General features: G+C 32.7%; 1 long non-coding RNA gene across 1 annotated transcript in view; it reads right to left on the bottom strand.

The window, feature by feature from the left end:
• The window catches only part of LOC145284049 (uncharacterized), a 57,756-nt gene that overhangs the window by 5,439 nt on the left and 32,733 nt on the right, over positions 1-19,584 (bottom strand). Inside the window, exon 2 of the long non-coding RNA XR_013868788.1 lies at positions 1,095-1,218. This is a non-coding gene — a long non-coding RNA (uncharacterized LOC145284049). The remainder of the gene's footprint in view (positions 1-1,094; positions 1,219-19,584) is intronic.

The raw sequence follows: 19,584 nt of genomic DNA, 5'->3' as shown, positions 1-19,584 counted from the left end.
ATCCACACGACGTTTAATTGAGTCAGCTATAATCTCCCATTCCAGCAAAATAATTAAGCAAAGAAAAGGTTTTTTCCACGTTGCTCCCTTTCTGTCGAAAATAATTATCAAAGAAAACAACTTAGACACCGGTTAAACGCGAAAAAAAAAAAAAATTCGTAATTTCACTTAATTTTATTTTTATTTTACTTATTTACTGTATTTTATCATTATCTATTTTTAGACTCCATTTTATCACCTCCTATTCTTATTTTTAGATACCATCTTTTAAGTTACTGCGCTATTTTATCCCAATTCAATTATTTCTAATTTAAAAAAAAAAAAAAAAAAAAACGATTCTTTCGTAATCTCGTGTCATTTTATTTATTTAATCTATCACCGCTATATTTCCAAACACAATTTTTAATCTCTACGATATTTTATCTTTTAGACGTAATCCACTACACTAGTTTACTCTAATTAGTTCTTCTCTCATAAAATGTATATACATGTATATATGACATCTAATTTACATAAGGAAAACACGCTGCTCTCCCCCATCATTATATATAGCCCCAATCCTCCGACTCTCTCGTCAATGACCATCCCTCTTGAAGAAGCCCGCATAAATCGGGCGAAACGTTGAGTATCCAGGTCCTTCCACCTCCATTTTATTTCATATATATATATATATATATATATATATATATATATATATATATATATATCTTTAATATCCGGGATTCACTCTTGTCCCATTAAGATTTTGTACATTTCAGCTAGCTTCACTCTCTAAAATGAAAACTACTAAAACATTCCATTTTTATACACGACTTATTGCGTCATTGAACGCAATAGAAAACAGAGATGGCGAAAACGTACATATGGAAAAGCCTGAGAAGTTACTGCATTACTTATACATCTCAATTTAGTCGCAGCGGTTTGAAGAACCCCACACCTGCACGTGCGCACTATCAAAGAATAACCTCTGAGTGTGTTGTTCTAAGACACACACTACTGTATAACACTATCATTTCTAACGAACGGCAAAGTGGAAATTAACGATATTAAATCGCCCATAAAATTCTCAGCGATATCGATAATTGTATACTTACCTTTAATTTATATTTTCCCATGTTAATTATTGTGTACGAGGATGGAAATGTCAAAGAAGGTGCACGATTGAGCTCTAATCTCTGGTTTTTCCGTATCAGGCATTCACAGCAGTTACTCGTCTACCTACCACAAATAGAAAAGGCGTTCATTTCCTACTTTGTGTCTGAAGCATGCGTGGACATGTTAACTTTGTTGAACATATTAACGCGATATTACTTCCTTGAAGACTACAATATAGTCGTTTTCAAATGCAATGTAAATTAATACTTGTTATAAACCGTCCACAAGTACTCAAACTTTGTTCATTACATTAATCAATTTCGGCTGACAATCGTTCAATCTTATTAACCGTTATTCTCGAGTTAAACGTGATCTTGATAACTGGTAATCCAACAGTAATAAAAATATTAAGGCTTAAGTTTGACTTCATCTTCATTCCTCCATGCGTGAAGATTATTCTAGCTACCGGTCGGGACTACACCGTGAACACCAAAGGAAAACCGAGAAAGTAAAACGACTTTTGATCATAATAGCGATAGAACAAGTATAATTAAAGGAATTCTTGGGTAATGTCTTCCAAATTGCGATGCTATTACGAACGGCGTTCAAAAAGCAATGTTTCCTATTTTTATTTCGCCCGAATGGATCAGAGGGGATTGCAAATTGCATTGTCATGATGACTGAACTGATGCATTCATGACCTGCAAGTTTCGACTCTGTTGCAGATATTGACGGTGTGAGACTCTAAGAAAACAACCTCCTATCATGAACGTGCGTTAGAAACAAAAATGCGTCATTGAATTCATGGTAAAAGTGCATTGAGAATTGCGTAGACAAGAAAAATAAACCCCGGAGCGCAGAAGGTCGATCGTTTTAATAGTACCACTCCCGTCTCCGTCTTTTGCGTTAAAAATAGAAATAAGAGCCTTTACGTTTGGAACGATTATTAAGTGAATTTGATTTTATACACAATCAATTATATATTTTATAAGTATACAATAAGTACCTTAAAAAGACAGCGTTTAGATCTTTATATAAATTAGTTATCACGACACTGATGCTTAGAACTGAAGGTCACGTAGTGGCATATTAAGCACCCGTTAGAATAGATACCACATGTGGAAGACCGTTTGGGTTTTATCTAAGAACCATATTCAGTATTGTCAATGCTATTCGACATTCCAGGCTATCTTTTATGCACATTGTGAAGCCTTTGTGCCAAGTTGTTTTGAATCCATTAAAGTTCATTTATATTAGCGTTTCTAGTAATAATAGCAGAAGTAGTATTTATAGTAGCAGCAGTATTAATAGCGGTGCAGTATTAATAGCAGATCAGTATTAATAGTAGTAGCAGTATTAATAGTAGTAGCAGTATAACAGTTTGATGCCATGTCAAAACATTGAAAACAGTATGCCTTTGACTGGTCTGCTATATACTTGTTAAAGTTCTTATACCACAATTTTTTTTTCGGAGAGTTAACACACGAAGCGTTCTAGTATTAGTGGCAATAGCACTTATAAGAGTAACAACATTAGTAGTTGTAGTAATAGTACCAGTAACATTCAACATTGCCGATCACGACGCTGTTGTATCACCAACCATCTTCCACACATTGACCCTTATCCTCAAGTGCCTTCTGGGCCTTGATAAGTGGTGGCTCCTTTTAAAAAAAACCATAAAAGATCTTTACATACTTTATGATACACTTTTCAAGCGTGCTTTATAATAGATATGTTGCAATTATGTCGAGTAGATCTGGCACCTATGAAAGCATAAGCGACTGACGCACAAACACGCAAAAATATTCAGCAATTGTTAGCTTTTTCGTATTTTCTCTACATTTCAAACTAGGTTCATTCTCAAGTAAAACGCAAAGTTTAAATTATAGAATGATCATTTAAAGCCAATTCTGTCTCGAATAGTTCACATTGCCTGCAGCGGCGTTTCGACTTAATTAATCTTTCTGAGATCGGAAGGTTGACACAAGCGTTAACATTTGACCGCCGTACGTAGTTTCGTCCTCATCTCCGTCGAGTTTCTTATTCCGATGTTTTTCTCCTGCCCTTCGGGAAAAAGCAGCCATCGAGTACATTCCGTCCATCGACTAAAGATCCTCTCGGAAGATGAGCGACATCATTGATGGCCAAGAGAGAACTTCCATTTTTTAGCATTTAGAAGAAAAAAATCGTTGAGGATTTTTATGTCAAGGTCATTAGTCTGTTTTCGTCGTAGCAAGCCGAGAATATGGCGATTAAAAGGTCATTTCGTTTTGGGTGTCTATCGCACGCAAATACCTTACAGCCAACGCGTTTCTATATATGAATGCTTATATATATACATATATATATATATATATATATATATATATATATGTTTATATATATATATGTGTGTGTGTGTGTATTATTATACGAATATAACTCTTTCCATATGTGCATAAATGTTTCAGTTGTTATTTCTTAAGAAAGTCAACTTCATTACGCCGATATCTTACAAAAAAGTCAAAACTTTCAACAGTAAATGTTTTTTCTTATGTTAAAATTAATTAAACTTATTACTGCTGATTTTTTTATGTTTATTATGAGATCCTGAATAAGAGTACAGTTAAAATCCAAATGTTTACTTTTCATACAAAAAAGCTCATCCAGCATGTTAAAATTTTGGTACATTTTTACAGATTCATTACGTTGTGCAGAAAGAAACTGTTATTATTATGTCAATACCGTTTCTTTTCGTGCATGTACTCGTCAGAAAAATTAGAAATTCTTTGCTTAGATTAAATAAAATGCATGACTATATAATATTGCAAGAAGAAAAAACTATACAAGACTCAACATCGTCTGTTTGTTCTGTAGCCATCTTTGTTTATATGATTGATATTTTCAGAAGATGGATGCCGGAACGAACACACGACGATAACACTTTTTTTTATTTTTTTTTATTTTTGCAACATTATGTTTTTATTTCATCTTATTATATATATATATATATATATATATATATATATATATATATATATATATATATATATATATATATATATATATATATATATATATCTTCCCTAGGTGAGTATTCTACTAGAATACACACACGCGTATATCTGTACACATACATACATATATAAATATATATATATATATACACGCCCGCGCACGCACGCGCACGCACACGCGCACGCGCGTGTGTGTATTCTAGTAGAATACTCAGCTCAGGAAGAGTTTGAACTTTAAATAAAGTATTAATTTTAAATTATATTCTTACTTTCCTTTCTACGGCTTAAGATTCAGCATTTATATCGTATAGTTGAAAAATACTACTACTACTACTACTACTAATAATAATAATAATAATAATAATAATAACAATAAAATTAATAATATGAATAATAATAATAAAATTAATAATTTGAATGATATTTGTTTTAAATATTCCTGCTGCCTAAAATAAATATTTTATAATTCATAATGATGAGTTTAATAGTTATGGGATTTATGAGGATCATACTATCAAAACCCACACGCGCGCAAATACTTTATAAATGTTTTACTATATATAACTTAGAAGTTGATATACAACAATTGTTTTTCACGTTATTTTTCTTTATCTAACGTAGTCTAAAATTTCTTGAGGGGGTAATACATTGGTTGGACGCACACATAAATAGTCAAGTTTATAAAAAATGTGCTCATATAATACACAGGGTCGACAGGAATATATACGACGGAAATTACATGTGGATGTTTTTGTATGGCTTACTTGTCACTTCAGATTAAGAATATTCACAGATAAAACAAAAAAAATGAATATAACGAGGTTTATGCAAGATATACTTTTGATTTGTTTTCATATAAGCATTTGAGTAGCGATACACGATACTGATTATGTTTCAGTCAACTAGTTATGCGATGTTATTTCGCAAAACTTTCAGTTCAGTAAGAAGCATCCCCCCCCCGAAACAGGGCATATTCTCTCTCGGTGCCCCGATATTATCTGGAGACTGAAATAAAAAAAAACTCAAGTAAATATAAACGATAAACACAGTTATATACAAGTCTACAAGTGACTTATCTAAGAAGAGGAAGCCCTGGAGCTGTTTGTATGCTATCCTGAAGTGGCCTTGTCTTCGTGTGTAACGGTCTTTACTAAATTCCTGTCTAACTATTTGGAAATTGATTTATACGTGATTTGGAAAGGTAGAATAATTTCGATTTGATTTTTAGTCGGTAAAAATAGACAATAATGAGTCAAAGTTGAAAAACAGTTGACCTTGGCAGGGATAAATCTCTACAAATTATTACCACTGATCATGCGCAAAAACATATCATTCATAATTTGAAGACGTTGATAGTGTCAACGGCAGCGACCAAAGTTGGAGCGCTAAATGTTTTGATTTCGATTCTAGCTCATGGCACCATAGTCATTTTTAAAATATTTAAAATCGTTACTATATATTGAATACAATATAATATTCAATAGAGAGGGCTATTATATATTAGGTTCAATATAATAATGAATACAGGATTGACTTTATAATCATAATACGAAATCTGCATGAATTAGAAGGTTATATTAAAGCCTATTTTACGACTAGGAAATGCCGGATAGCTTACTAGTATCTATATAAAACCACCATTAATCCATACATCATTGATATACGCGAGCTAGTGCACCAAACATAAAATAAAATAAAAGGAGTACCTGTCTGCCAGGATCCAGCTCCTGTCTCATCGCCGCAATGTCATACATCTGTGTTTTACAACTATTTCCAAGGAATGTACGCTGACAAACGTACTGCATTTGGACATTCTCATCAAAAGTACAACGATACATCTTGATAACAGCAGAATACTACTCATTTACTATAAAGATCTCCAGGTTCCGTAAAACAAGTATATTATAATAGTTCCCGCTTCTTCAGGCCAATTACCCCTGCAATTTGTTTTTCTCCTCCGTGTTTTAACGACTAGATTAACATGTAGAAATTCAAATATACTGTAAACAAATATCTTGCTGTCATACATTCGTATCTCTCAAATAAATCTAGCAAATACGCAGAGTAAGAGTAAAACTTTACTTATCAGTGGTGATATGCTTTGTTTGTGTTGAATTCAAGTTAAAACAAAAAAATGTGAACCCATATTTTTTTTAATGTGATAATTAATTTATATTTCTCATAAAAAATGATTAGTGGAACGAATCTATATTTGAATTCCAACATCAAAACTGTTCTAAAATGTAACTGATATTAAAATAGATTTGAATATTTGTACATCGTGTGGATTCGTTCGACGAGAAATGCGCTTAAAAATTCCCAAATAAAAATGTCACACCCGCAATAATGTCAACACCCGCAATAATACATAAATGCGTAACATATTAATACTTTTTTTTTTTTAAATGCAATGATAAATAACCTGTTTGAGTATATATATATATATATATATATATATATATATATATATATATATATATATATATATATATGAGCAAATAGTTAATAAAACATATGGATAATACTTATTATAAGCTTTATCTCCTATTTGGTTTTATCGAGCTTTTACATCTGGTTGAGATTACTTTATAAATATTAATTCTTTAATATTTATAATTTACTCTAGTTCATTAGTTCATAAGATCATTTTGGTAAACTTAACTGTAATTCTTATTATATATATATATATATATATATATATATATATATATATATATATATATATATATATATGTGGGGGATATATATATATATATATATATATATATATATATATTCAAACAGGTTTTCATTAACTTTAGTAATTTATGATCATTTGACCACGTTTTTATGCGATATTGCCCCCCCTGTTACTAACGTTTATTTTACAAAGTGTCGCTGAAAACGACATAATAGAGTTTTTTTTCTACCGTACGCTTTATTTGCCCCCTTTTTTCTCATTTATATTTTTTAAACATTGAGTTAAAGCAAAGGAAAAAAAATAAGTTAGGAAAAAATCTTAAGAAGTGTATTTTGGTTTCCATTTAGTTGTTAAATTTTTCTTCTTTAATAAGATAATAATGGTACTGAGCCCAGTGTTATTAAAATGCTATATATATATATATATATATATATATATATATATATATATATATATATATATTATTTTTTTTACATATGCATCACCACGTTATCAAGGCCAAGAGGCCACTCAAGGATAAGGGTTAAAGAGTGTACATTAGAAATTGGTCAATATAGTAATCATTAGTAATGAAAATTTGGTAAATCTGATAACTTATATGGAACGGCTCCTCAAGAACTTATTTACGTTAGACTTAAAGACAACCATATTGTAGTCAGCCGGAAAGCATGAAAACGCAAGACAATTCCACAGGCGAGCAGTTCTAAGAAAGAAGCTTTGTTCATGGAATCTACGTTTAGGTTTAGGCACAGATAAAGAGTGTGGGGGGGAATTATTGATAGTGTTTACAGCTAGACGAGTGTTTCTTGTAAAAGTTTGGCGAGGGGGGACCATAGATTGAAGCTCATTCGAACATTTTCCATGAAAATAACGATACATCAGAGACAAACTCGCAACATCTCTTCTGTGAGATAGAGGTTGCAAGGAAGAGAAAAGGACATCTCCTACGAGGCTACGAAGTCTATTTTGAACTCTATCAAGGCAGGACAAGTCCTTTCTAGCAGCTCCTGCCCAGATGTGGCAACAGTATTCCATCCTTGGACGTACCTGGCTCTTATATAGATAGAGAATATCATCAGCAGTGAGATATCTACCGGATCGATAGAAAGATCCCACCATTTTTCCAGCGGCCTTGGCAACAGATTTGATGTACGTGTTCCATTTAAGATCAGGTCAAGCCAAGAAGCTTGTCAAAACTTGAGGCCTCCTGAAGACGAGAGCCATTCATTTCAATTGATGCCAGATGTGGATCAGAATGTTGATGATGTAAAGAGAGAAGCTTGGTTTTAGATGCATTAAAAGTAACCAGCCACTCCTTACCCCATTGTACTACGTGCTCAAGATCAGAGGAGAGAGAATTGGAGAGAACTTGGTCGTTTACTGTCTTAGATGTGCTACCATAAATGGTAGTGTCGTCAGCATAAATGTCTACAAATGATGTAAGGATATGATTTGGAAGATCATTAATGTAGATCAGGAAAAGAGTTGTGCCCAGGATGGACCCCTGAGGGACACCGGCATTAATACTGTGAGCTTCTGATTTTTGCCCCTCAACTACTACTCTTATGAACCTATCAGAAAGAAATGATTTAATAATTGAGAACACATTTCCAGCAATACCATAGCTAGAGATCTTATGAAGTAAACCTTTATGCCATACCCTATCAAAGGCCTTAGATATGTCAAGCGCAATTGCCCTAGAATTGCCTCCGTCGAGAGATTTGCTAGTCCTATGAGATATAACTGTAAGCACATAACTGAATGGTTAATTGTAGGTATTGACCATTTCATACCCTCTAAAAAGTTTCAGCAAAAACCTAACAGCCAGCCATGGTTCTCTCCAGAATGTGCTGCTGCCATTGCGCACAGAAATCACTTTTTCCACTGCTTCAAACGTAATAGATGTATGGAAACTAAAGCCGTTTTCAGGACTGCCAGCAACCATTGTAAGAAAGTAATAAGGAACGCAAGAGAGTTGTATGCTCAATCTGTTAAGTCCAAAGTAGCTGAGCAGCGGCTTGGTTCCCACCAGTTTTGGCATATAGCAAACAGAATCCTGAACAGAAGCGTGTGCTCCATTCCAACTATTATCAATGGACCTGAGGTAATCTCGTCAGCATCAGACAAAGCCAAACTCTTTGTCAAGAACTTTGCAGCTAATTCTACCCTTTGCGACCAAGACCGCCAACCCCCAATATTTCCTCCTGTATCAGAAAACACGCTATGTGATATACGTATATCTGTACGTGATGTTGCCAAGCTAATCAAAAACCTTGATTCGAGTAAAGCAACTGGTCCTGATGGTATTCCAATTATAGTACTCAAAAAACTTCAACCTGAACTAGCGCCCATACTTACAAAACTGTTTAAACGTTGTCTTAAGGAGAATAGTTTCCCATCTCCCTGGAAAATCTCATCAGTATGACCTGTATTTAAGAATTCAGGTGATCGCTCATCCCCCTCTCAGTACAGGCCAATAAGTCTCCTGTGCGTCATGAGTAAGTTGCTAGAATCTGTGTTAAATACAGAAGTAATCAAACATCTCAACAAAAAACAAGACTTTTCCAGCTATACCATAGCTAGAGATCTTATGAAGTAAACCTTTATGCCATACCCTATCAAAGGCTTTAGATATGTCAAGAGCAATTGCCCTAGAAAGATTGCCACCGTCGAGAGATTTGCTAATCCTATGCGATATAACTGTAAGGACATCTGCTGTAGATCTAGCAGAACGGAAACCATATTGAGTGTCACTAAGAAAGTTATTTTTGTTGAGATGGTTGATTACTTCTGTATTTAACACAGATTCCAGCAACTTACTCATGACGCACAGGAGTCTTATTGGCCTGTACTGAGAGGGGGCATTCACTTGGAGTTCGGAAGGTTTCTTTTTGAAGAATAATTTCAAATATGATGCGTATAATTTCTGTTCTGACAACTTAAAAATATGAAGCAACAAAAAAATATCGGTGAAATTTTTTTCAACTATTTATTAAGGCTGCATTTCTTATCGTCTCTATAAAACTGCAAATGGTTTAACGAATCCAAACGCATCAAGTTTTCTTTAATTTCTTTTAATTATTTGAAAGTAGCCTGGGTGCCCGACGTTGCCCGTGTTTTTCTAGGTGTGTGTTAGGCAAAAAAAAGAAGAAAAATTTATAGGCAGGCAGGCTCGAACCCGTACCGCGAAGAAGAAAAAGAAAGTGAAAAATAAACGTAAAGTCTTTGCTGTTGCATCCATAGCCAAACCGGAAGTGACGAATGTTTAAATTAAGGCTAGACAATCGAAAAGAGGGGATGACTTTCGAAAATATCAGCGAAAAAACGACCCATCCCTGAAGAAAAGTGCTCAGTTAAGGGTGAAGTAATTAATATTCTTAATTTTTCGATATTTGTCGTCAAAACAGTCGAACTTCAAAACGATACCAATTTCGTGAAAATCCGTCGCCCGTGTCGAAAATTATAGGCAAACTTACACACGCACATACATACATACATTTAAACAGATAGGTGGGATTGTTATTATAGATACCAATACAAAAAATATTTTTAAAGACTTATTTAAATATAAGTTATTCAATGAAATATTCTATGTTATGTTTTGTTTGTGTTTTATGAAAATGAATTTCGTTTCATGTTTGGCGTTATTATATAGGTCTATTATTTTATGGATGTTAATTACATTAGTGAGCTTGGGTGGGATCAAATAAAAATGTCGATGATGCATTTACATAGCGAACAATTTAATACTCTTTGACGCTTTTTTCAGTGTTGTAACTGTCAATATATCGGCATCTTTTATTGGCAAACAAACACTGAGTTTTATATAATTTAGCAGATAAATCATAAATGATTAGATACTCAATACGTTTCTATCAGATTTAATACCGTTTTATCTAAATAACAACGAGGTTTGTCTTGCAGATCATCACCACATTTTGATGCAACATCTTTAATGTTGTTAGTTCAATATCATAAATCATAGTTTATTCGTGAAAACAGTTTTGCATAACTAATTCTGAAATATTTAAAGTTGCTTTAATATGTTTTTCCCCACTTAAAATGTTCACTTGGAAAGATGAGTTGTGCTGTTCTAAAATAGACTACCCAAGTTCCCTGAACTTTCTTTTCCTTCTCCTTTTATTTATATTTCTCACTTTCTTTATTCAATTCATCTCTCTATATATTTATCTCCCTTTCTCTCTTTACACTTGCTTTGCTTTCTATCTCCTCTCTCGTATCTTTCTTTGGAGATGGAGGTGTTAATATTTCACCATCTTTTTTTTTAATCACTCTCTGTCTCTATCTGTGAACTATTTCCTTTCCTCTTTCTTCTCTCTTTCTATATTTTTCTTTATTAAATTAATCTCTTTTTCTTTCTCTCTCTCTCTCTCGCACTCTTTCTCTGCATGTCTTTTCTCTCTTTCCCTCCTTTTCTACAATTCTCTTTATCGTCCTTTTTCCTCTCGCTCTATTGCTTTCTCTATCCATCATAGCAATAAAAATATAGCCCCTGAGTTATGGGTCGGATGGAGGTTTGTAATATGAATGTATTTCGATCGGATATCTGTTGATAAACACAAACGAACAATCGTAAATGTATCACCATTTACGATTTTTTTACAATTGTCGAAATTGGCAAGTTTGGGAATAATTAAGTTGCCAGAAACATAATATAGATTGTCTGGCAGTGACATTTCATATGCACCAACAGACGTGAGTGGTTTCTAGTCAGGATCGTACACTAATAGTGATATCAGGTGAAATAGCAACTTGTGTTCTCTAGTTATTCGACTCGATGACAGAATAAATACAGATGTCATATTTTAAGATGTTCTGCTGGGGGCATTCTTTATTGCGTTGACAGAATGTGATAAAAAGCTTTTTCACCATTCGTAGCACATAATAAAAAACCGGAAGGGAGTTAGATCAAATTTCTAAATGGTTTTTCTGTAACATAGAGCGGGTGCGTGGATGTAAATCCGTGCGCAATGACGTTATGCGAAATAAAAAGAAACACTATAAACATAAGAAAAAGAATGATAACGCGAGGGACGTGGAGCACGGAACGAGATAACGTTCAAGATCATGTGGGTAACATCATGGCTGTAACAATGAGGAAATAAATGTTGTTGCTACAAAAAAACAAGCGAGTTGGAGTTATTTCCTATTCTTTGTCTTGGTCTCGTTTGCGACTGAAACTGCACACATTTGTTGAAATTCATGTAACGTTGCGCTCGTAGCGTGTAAGATCCGGTTACAGAAAGAAAAAAGAAAGCAAACTGGCGGTCGCGTCTGAGTAAATGCTTTCAGCGCTGGCGAAGTAACGTGCAATCTCGTTAATCATATGCGAATAATATTGTTCCAGCTTGAATAAAAGTCTGTTATATTAGAAGGCGCGTTATTTCTAGACTCGTTAGTTTCGACCGTATCGTGTGTATGTTCAGTACTGAGGTGTGATGATTTTGACCCCCTAAAACTGAAACCACACACAATGCAAAACCGACTTCGAAATCACGTGGGGTTGATCTCTTCTTTTTTTTTATCCAGCCTCATTCACACGGAAGAAATGTTGCTACATTTCTGGCAACATCTTTGTAGTGTATATATCATTACGTTGACGGTAAGTGCTCAACTATACTCCAATATCCCTCTATACAACATCCACAGCAAGAACTTATCTGACTACACCACAGCAGAAATTCTATTTTTTCACCCCACTTTATCTCTCTGTCTCTTCCTTTCTCACTCTCTTACCCTGTACCAAAGACCAAGCGAAATCATAATTTATTTCCTAAACCCTTCTACCTGTTAGACAAAATACCACGAAGTTGTTTCTTAGTCAATTACAACAGGGTCGTCTTCAAATTTAATCTAAACAAATATTTCTCTCGTCGTTCTCCTTATTAGCCTATCAATAAATCTTCTACCCAGTTTCCTGGTTGTTTCAGATTCTTCGACTGAACACAAATCTCTGGTTCCTCCTTGTAAAGCATTCACAGAATTCGTATTCTAAATCAATTAGAAAAAAAATGTCCTTTCTTCTCCTGGGTGCCTAGCATCAGGCGGAAGTTCTATGAACAGAATTTTCTTTTAAGAACTTTTCATCTGTGAAACTGGTTGGAACACCTTCCATGACACAGATCAAATGCTTTAAAATATACATGAAAATCGAAAAAGAATTAAAAAATTAAGAGTATTTGGAGGGAAAGGGATGAACAAGAAAAGCCAACCTCTTTATCGGATTTGTGCAAAAAGGATAATCATCTTTATTTCTGCTTCTCTATTATATAAAGTTCATTTTGTATGTGTGTGAGTTCTTTCCTCATAAGTTCCGAAACGGCTGAACCTATCTTTTGCCAATTTCACACAAAGGTAATTGAAATTTCTGGCAGTGTTCTTAGATATATTTTGTATAGAAATTCACCCGATACGTATCGAAAATCGAAAACATCCGATTTTAAAAATAGTCTCTGATCTCTTATATAGAAAAAAAAAGATATTTTACAAGGAAATACTTTACGTTACACCTGTGTAACCTTGTCCGATGTAAAGTATTCCACTGTAAAAAATCTTTTTTATCTGTAAGAGAAGGAAGACTAAGTTTAAGATCGTCAATCCCAAATATAAGCTGACGCAGACGGAATTTGCTGAACGACATTAACATTAATATTATTTTATTTCATTTTATTTTTACTTTATTTTATTTTATTTATTTTTATTTTATTTATTTTTATTTTATTTATTTTTATTTTATTTATTTTTATTTTATTTATTTTTATTTTATTTATTTTTATTTTATTTATTTTTATTTTATTTATTTATTTATTTATTTGCGGATTAATCCACCAGGCACATTATTCCTCGTAATATATATTTAATAGAGGATTGGGTCTATAATAATACATGCGCTATTTGCATAAATTAAAATATCATGTTTAAACGTATTGTAATTTCGGGCTCAAGCTAGTATTCAATAAGTAATTGCAATGCATTATTCACAAAGCATATTTTGTTTAGAAATGTAAACAATTTCTCCGCCGTATAACGTACAAACCAAACTGAATAAACCCATTTTCCTTTATTTCTACGTTTTCTATCATTACCCCCCCCCTCTCTCTCTCCTCTTTTTTTCGTTTTCTTTTTAACTCTCTTTTTACCCTATTTTTACCCCCTTTTTCGTTCTTTCAACTTCGATTTCTCTTCAATAAATAAATTCTTCTTCTTTCTCTCCCTTTTATTTTCCTGTGTTTTTTCTTAGTTATTTTAAGTTTCTTTCTCCTTTCATTTTCACTCTCTCTGCTTTCTCTCCCTTTCATCCTGATAGTTTTCTCTTACTTCCTCTTTTCTTTACAACTTCTCTGCTATTTATCCTCACTCTCTCTCTCTCTCTCTCTCTCTCTCTCTCTCTCTCTCTCTCTCTCTCTCTCTCTCTCTCTGTATGCATTTTTATTATCTGTTTACTCACTCTTGATCTCTTTTGTTCTCATATCTTTCACCCTCTTTCCCTTTCGCTGTATTTAATTCGCTGTTTCTCTCATGTTCCCTCTTTTATCTTTATCTCCTTTCTGGTCGCCTTCCATTTCCCGCCTTCTTCTTTCTCTCATCGCCAATGTCTTTTCTCATATCTTCTTCTCCTCTTCATATACTCCTATCTATAGACTGGAAAAACAAGACTAGTGTCGCCTTATCTTTTCCTTGTCAGTCCTAATTAGAAATCTTACTGATCAGAAGCCAAGACGAGCGAACAGTCTCCAAAACAATCCTTCCAAGAAGCCGTTTTATCTTGACACATGTATCGCTTTTATTAAATCCAGAACTTTCTATTTTATTTAAAGTATTTTGTCAGTTTATTTTATGTATACACACGTTTTATATATTCTTCAAAAGAATTTTCCTTGCAAATAAATATGTTTTGGAGAATACATGGTGTGTTGCTCCCTTAGTCATTATGTCTTTATGCAATGATATATAAATATATATATATATATATGTGTGTGTGTGTGTGTGTGTGTGTGTGTGTAATGATATCTATCTATCTATATATATATATATATATATATATATATATAATAAATACATATATATATAATAAATACATATATATATGTGTGTATGTGTGTGTGGGGGGTGTAATTTGCTTTATGCAAACATTATTGGTTCGGTATATGCTTACATGTTTTTTGTTTCAAAATTCAAATTATTATGGTACTAGTATCAATTGGGAAGATGACGCTGGATTTCGAAAGAAATCACAGTTGAAACATGTATGCATATATGTAGACAATTATGTGTGTAAATATAGAAAATTATACATAACACAGCTGTACTAAATATTAAGCACTATTTTATAAACACCGGAGTTTCATCGGATTACCATCTAGGAAACTCTAGCACTATAATTATATATAAATATATTAATGCCTATGCAAAACAAATAAAACGTATATCTTGCCCTACGTACATAGCCTATTTCGGACACCGATTTTCTAAACAAAATCAAAAAAAAAAAAAGCCAATCAGGATTAAATAAAAACATTTTCAAATTGAATGGAAATACTTTTTTTTTAATTTTATGAATTCAAGCCAATATTTGCCATCATTCATTGAAGAAACATATTTCAGTATATAATTTGTATGTAAAATTCTGTTTACTTATACTACACTTTATGCATCAAATTTCTCGCTGCAAACTGTTTCGGCTATCACGAAATAGTTTATATATGCACTGAATATAGTTTCATACCATTTATATCTGAGTTTAGGCGTGGCGAAATAATTTAAATTTTTATCTATACATTGAAACATTAGCCATTGAATAAAAAAAATAATCTTGATACATGATGTAAGGAAAAGAAATCCTACAGGGTGGAACGATAAAATTGTCGCCCTAGAAAAGATGACATGGTTCCATTTCCGTTTAATCGAAAGCCAGTTTCCTTTGTTTGTTGCTGACCATCTACTAGTCGACCAGATGTATACAAATCCCAAGAGCGACAGGAACCTTTTATCATGTGTGAAAGTGACACTATGGTTAACGAGTCTTGGACTTCCGGTTTGTTGGCTTTCATGGCTCTTGTGAGCTGCAGCGTTGCTTGACTGCATATATATATATATATATATATATATATATATATATATATATGTATATATATATATGTATATATATACATGTATATATATATATATATATATATATATATATATATATATATATATATATATATAAATGCGTTGTGTTAATATAATTCTGTCTAAAGCACATTAAAATACTAAAACGAAACTGGACTTTGGGAATATTTCTTTACGACTAATGCATATTATCAAAACAAAATTCAATTAAATTTAAAAAAAAACGACACTTTACTCATGCTTACACGTGACAACTTTTTTCTACAATATGATCGTTTAATCAGTCTAAGATGAATTATATGATATAAAAATATAAACATATACAGATACCTTAATCTACACATATGCTGCTCCTTTGCAACAAAACATATGACTATGTTATTGGGCAGCTGCCATTACAGTTATTTCAGAATCCATAAAGATTATTTCTTTTTTACTTACGTGTCATTAATTATGAAAGTACGATGTCACTTATGAATAAGACTTACAGAAACCATCAGTTGGTTGGACTATAATAATCTTTTCACGCTTTTATGACGAAAAGAATTAGTGGAATAGACCAAAAGATTACTTAAAAGGAAATTATTATCCAAAGGTGACACTCTAATAAGTATTTGTTCGCATTAGTGAATACGACTATGTTGTAGTCAGTTATGAAGCAGACTTATGGTATCTCGTTCAACAAATAAGATGATGTAGGAAAAGACAACGTTAGTCATGAAAGTTTCGTTTGGTTTTAGTAAAGAGAAAATTATAGATTAATACCGTAGTACCTTTACGTATGTGTGTCACGATTTTCAGATTATAAATTATTCGATCTGGAGATCCTATTAATTAAATATGAAGATAGAAGGTTATAATAACTAGGGATAAGACAACAGCATATTATTTTCATTGTTTTGACTCTCGAGTGTGTATTCGTTGATATCTTAAAAGCTTTTATATAGAGTGATGTGGTTCTTGGTTAATTAACTGTGTCTGTGTGTAATATATACTCGAGAGTCAAAACAATAAGAATATTCTGTTGTCATAGCCCAAACAATAACATGCTACGAACATTAAATTAGTATATAGATACGCTAATTTAATGTTCGTGGTATGTTATCACTTTCTATTCTCCTTTTTTTATATATAGGAAAATCCCGATCACCGAACACTCAAAACAAAAAGATTAAAATAAAATAAATAATGTCGCTGTTGGGTGATACGTGAAACTAACACATACTTTCTTGATCTTCTGGCTAGGATCCAATCGTAGTATTTGTTCTGTCTATTGGTGGTATATTATATTGTGGGGTTTCCGTTCGCGCTTGGTTCTCATACAATGGAAATATATCTCCTATAACTCCTATAAAGATATTGGAGATAAACCATTATAACCAGATATATTCTGAAACTACATTAACCAGATTACTGAAATAAATACTTTTACAGTTTTCACAAAATGGTTACAATAATATCCCAGAGTCTCCATTCACGCTGATCGTCCACAGAATGCTTAGAAACAATATATTATATACGGAGGATGCCGCTGTATATATAAATATATTCGCATACTTAAATATATATATAATATATATATACATCTGACTTATATATTTATATGAAGATATATATATGTATATGTATGTAACAGACTGCATATGGACGTGTGTAAGAAAATCAGCAGCAGCCGAAGGATAGCAGGTTAGCGAAAATATTAGCAGCAATAGCCGTTAAAGCATCTATGCAAATTAGCAAATGTGCGCTAGCTTTGCTCACAAACAAACAAGAGAAAAACACACCACGTGGTCGTGGCGAGAGGCAAGTTTCACACCGGGCGAAGTCGGGAGCGAGAAAGCGCTGGCTAACTGTCAGCGTGAGGTGGCGAGGAGAAAGACTTTTAAAAAGCACATGTGTGTGCGAAAAAACTTTTGCAAGATAATGAAATGCGTTGTTTTGGAAGAATCACAAATAGATGCATTTAATTTGCATTCAAAAATAGTTTCAAGTCGGGGTTTTATTTCTTTTCGTTTTTGTCTTTGATCCTATGCTACGGTGCCAGACGGCGTGTGGGTTTGAGAGGTTTGAAATGTAACGACACAGTTAAAAAGTAACGGCAACGCTATATATATATATATATATATATATATATATATATATATATATATATATATATATATATATATGTGTGTGTGTGTGTGTGTGTGTGTGTGTGTGTGTAAATTATAAAAATCTAGCGTGTTTAATTCTAGTAGGGAATCGTTAGACAGATTTTAGCCGAGTATTCACTACAAGGAAGAAACATGGATAATCCTATGTAGACTAATTGGCATATATTTTCGTATCTTACTACTGAGCTGTATTCGCATATTGAGCACTATTAAATAGGGTAACTTCTTCTTTCACATCTTTGTACTTTGTAATCTGATGATAGAATAAAGTTCTATTTAACTTTTAATCCTCATATTCCTATTATATATATATATATATATATATATATATATATATATAGTGAGAGAAAGAGAGGGAAGAGAGAAAGAGAAAGAAAAAGAGAGAGATATAAAGATAGATAGAAAGATAGATATATAGATAGATAGATATTCTGAAAGTTTTGATGAGATAGGTCATCAGTACTGTCGTGTTCAAATCCTATTATAGGGGGCCGTTTTAGATTCCCCTATCAAGCTTTTTTCAGCCGATACTCATTTGTTTTATAACCGGAATTGGAAACATACACACACGTTACAAGATCTCGTGGAACTCTCGTTTTTTTAAACAACTTTAAATTTCAAATGATAAAATTAAAAAAAAAAAAAAAAAACTTGTCGGGGAAATGGAAAGAAGAAGAAAGGGAAAGAGAGAACTTTTATATACTTAACGAACCATATATATATATATATATATATACGTATATATATATATATATATATATATATATATAGAGAGAGAGAGAGAGAGAGAGAGAGAGACAGATATATATATATATATATATATATATATATATATATATATATATATACATATATATATATATGAGGGCACGAACCAAGTTATGTGTACGTCAAAGTTTCTTCTTTATTGTAAGCCTTCTTTTGGATCCAAAAAGAAGACTTACAATAAAGACGAAGCGTGTTTATCTTTTAGTTTGTCGGAATACTCTTTCCATTTATCTCATTATACAAACACACACATACGTACATACATACATACATACATACATACATACATGTATATAGAAACACAAATCTCAGAACTATTATGGAGGCGAACTTTTGAAATTTTGTGATGTGCGAAAAAACTAACAACATTCTTAGGGATTAAATGCTTGTTGAATCGAATTGATGTGTATATATCATCTGCGTTTTATTGCATATTAAAATTATACGATGTCAACGCGATTGCTTGATTGAAATGGATCGGTCGCTGTCATTCCTTTTCGTGTAATTGTTCTCATTTGTTTTTTTTTAAATTGCTCCCGAAGTGAATGAGTTGAGAACGGCAATTCAATCACTACAAATTGTTTCACTAAGAATTATTGCTAAATAATATGGAGTAATCACATTGACACACTGGTTCTCGTAAGATAAACGAAGTAAAGAGCCGTTGAACCTGATCAATATGAGGTGGGTGACTATTTAGGATTACCATGCGCTGTACGTGAAAGAAGAGCAATAAAAAAAATACAAACGCTAATCATCT

The sequence above is a fragment of the Euprymna scolopes genome, chromosome 8 (genome assembly GCF_053919585.1).
Source record: "Euprymna scolopes isolate OS-2025 chromosome 8, ASM5391958v1, whole genome shotgun sequence".
In the NCBI taxonomy this organism is placed as follows: domain Eukaryota; kingdom Metazoa; phylum Mollusca; class Cephalopoda; order Sepiida; family Sepiolidae; genus Euprymna; species Euprymna scolopes.
This window is presented reverse-complemented; position numbering and strand designations above follow the sequence as displayed.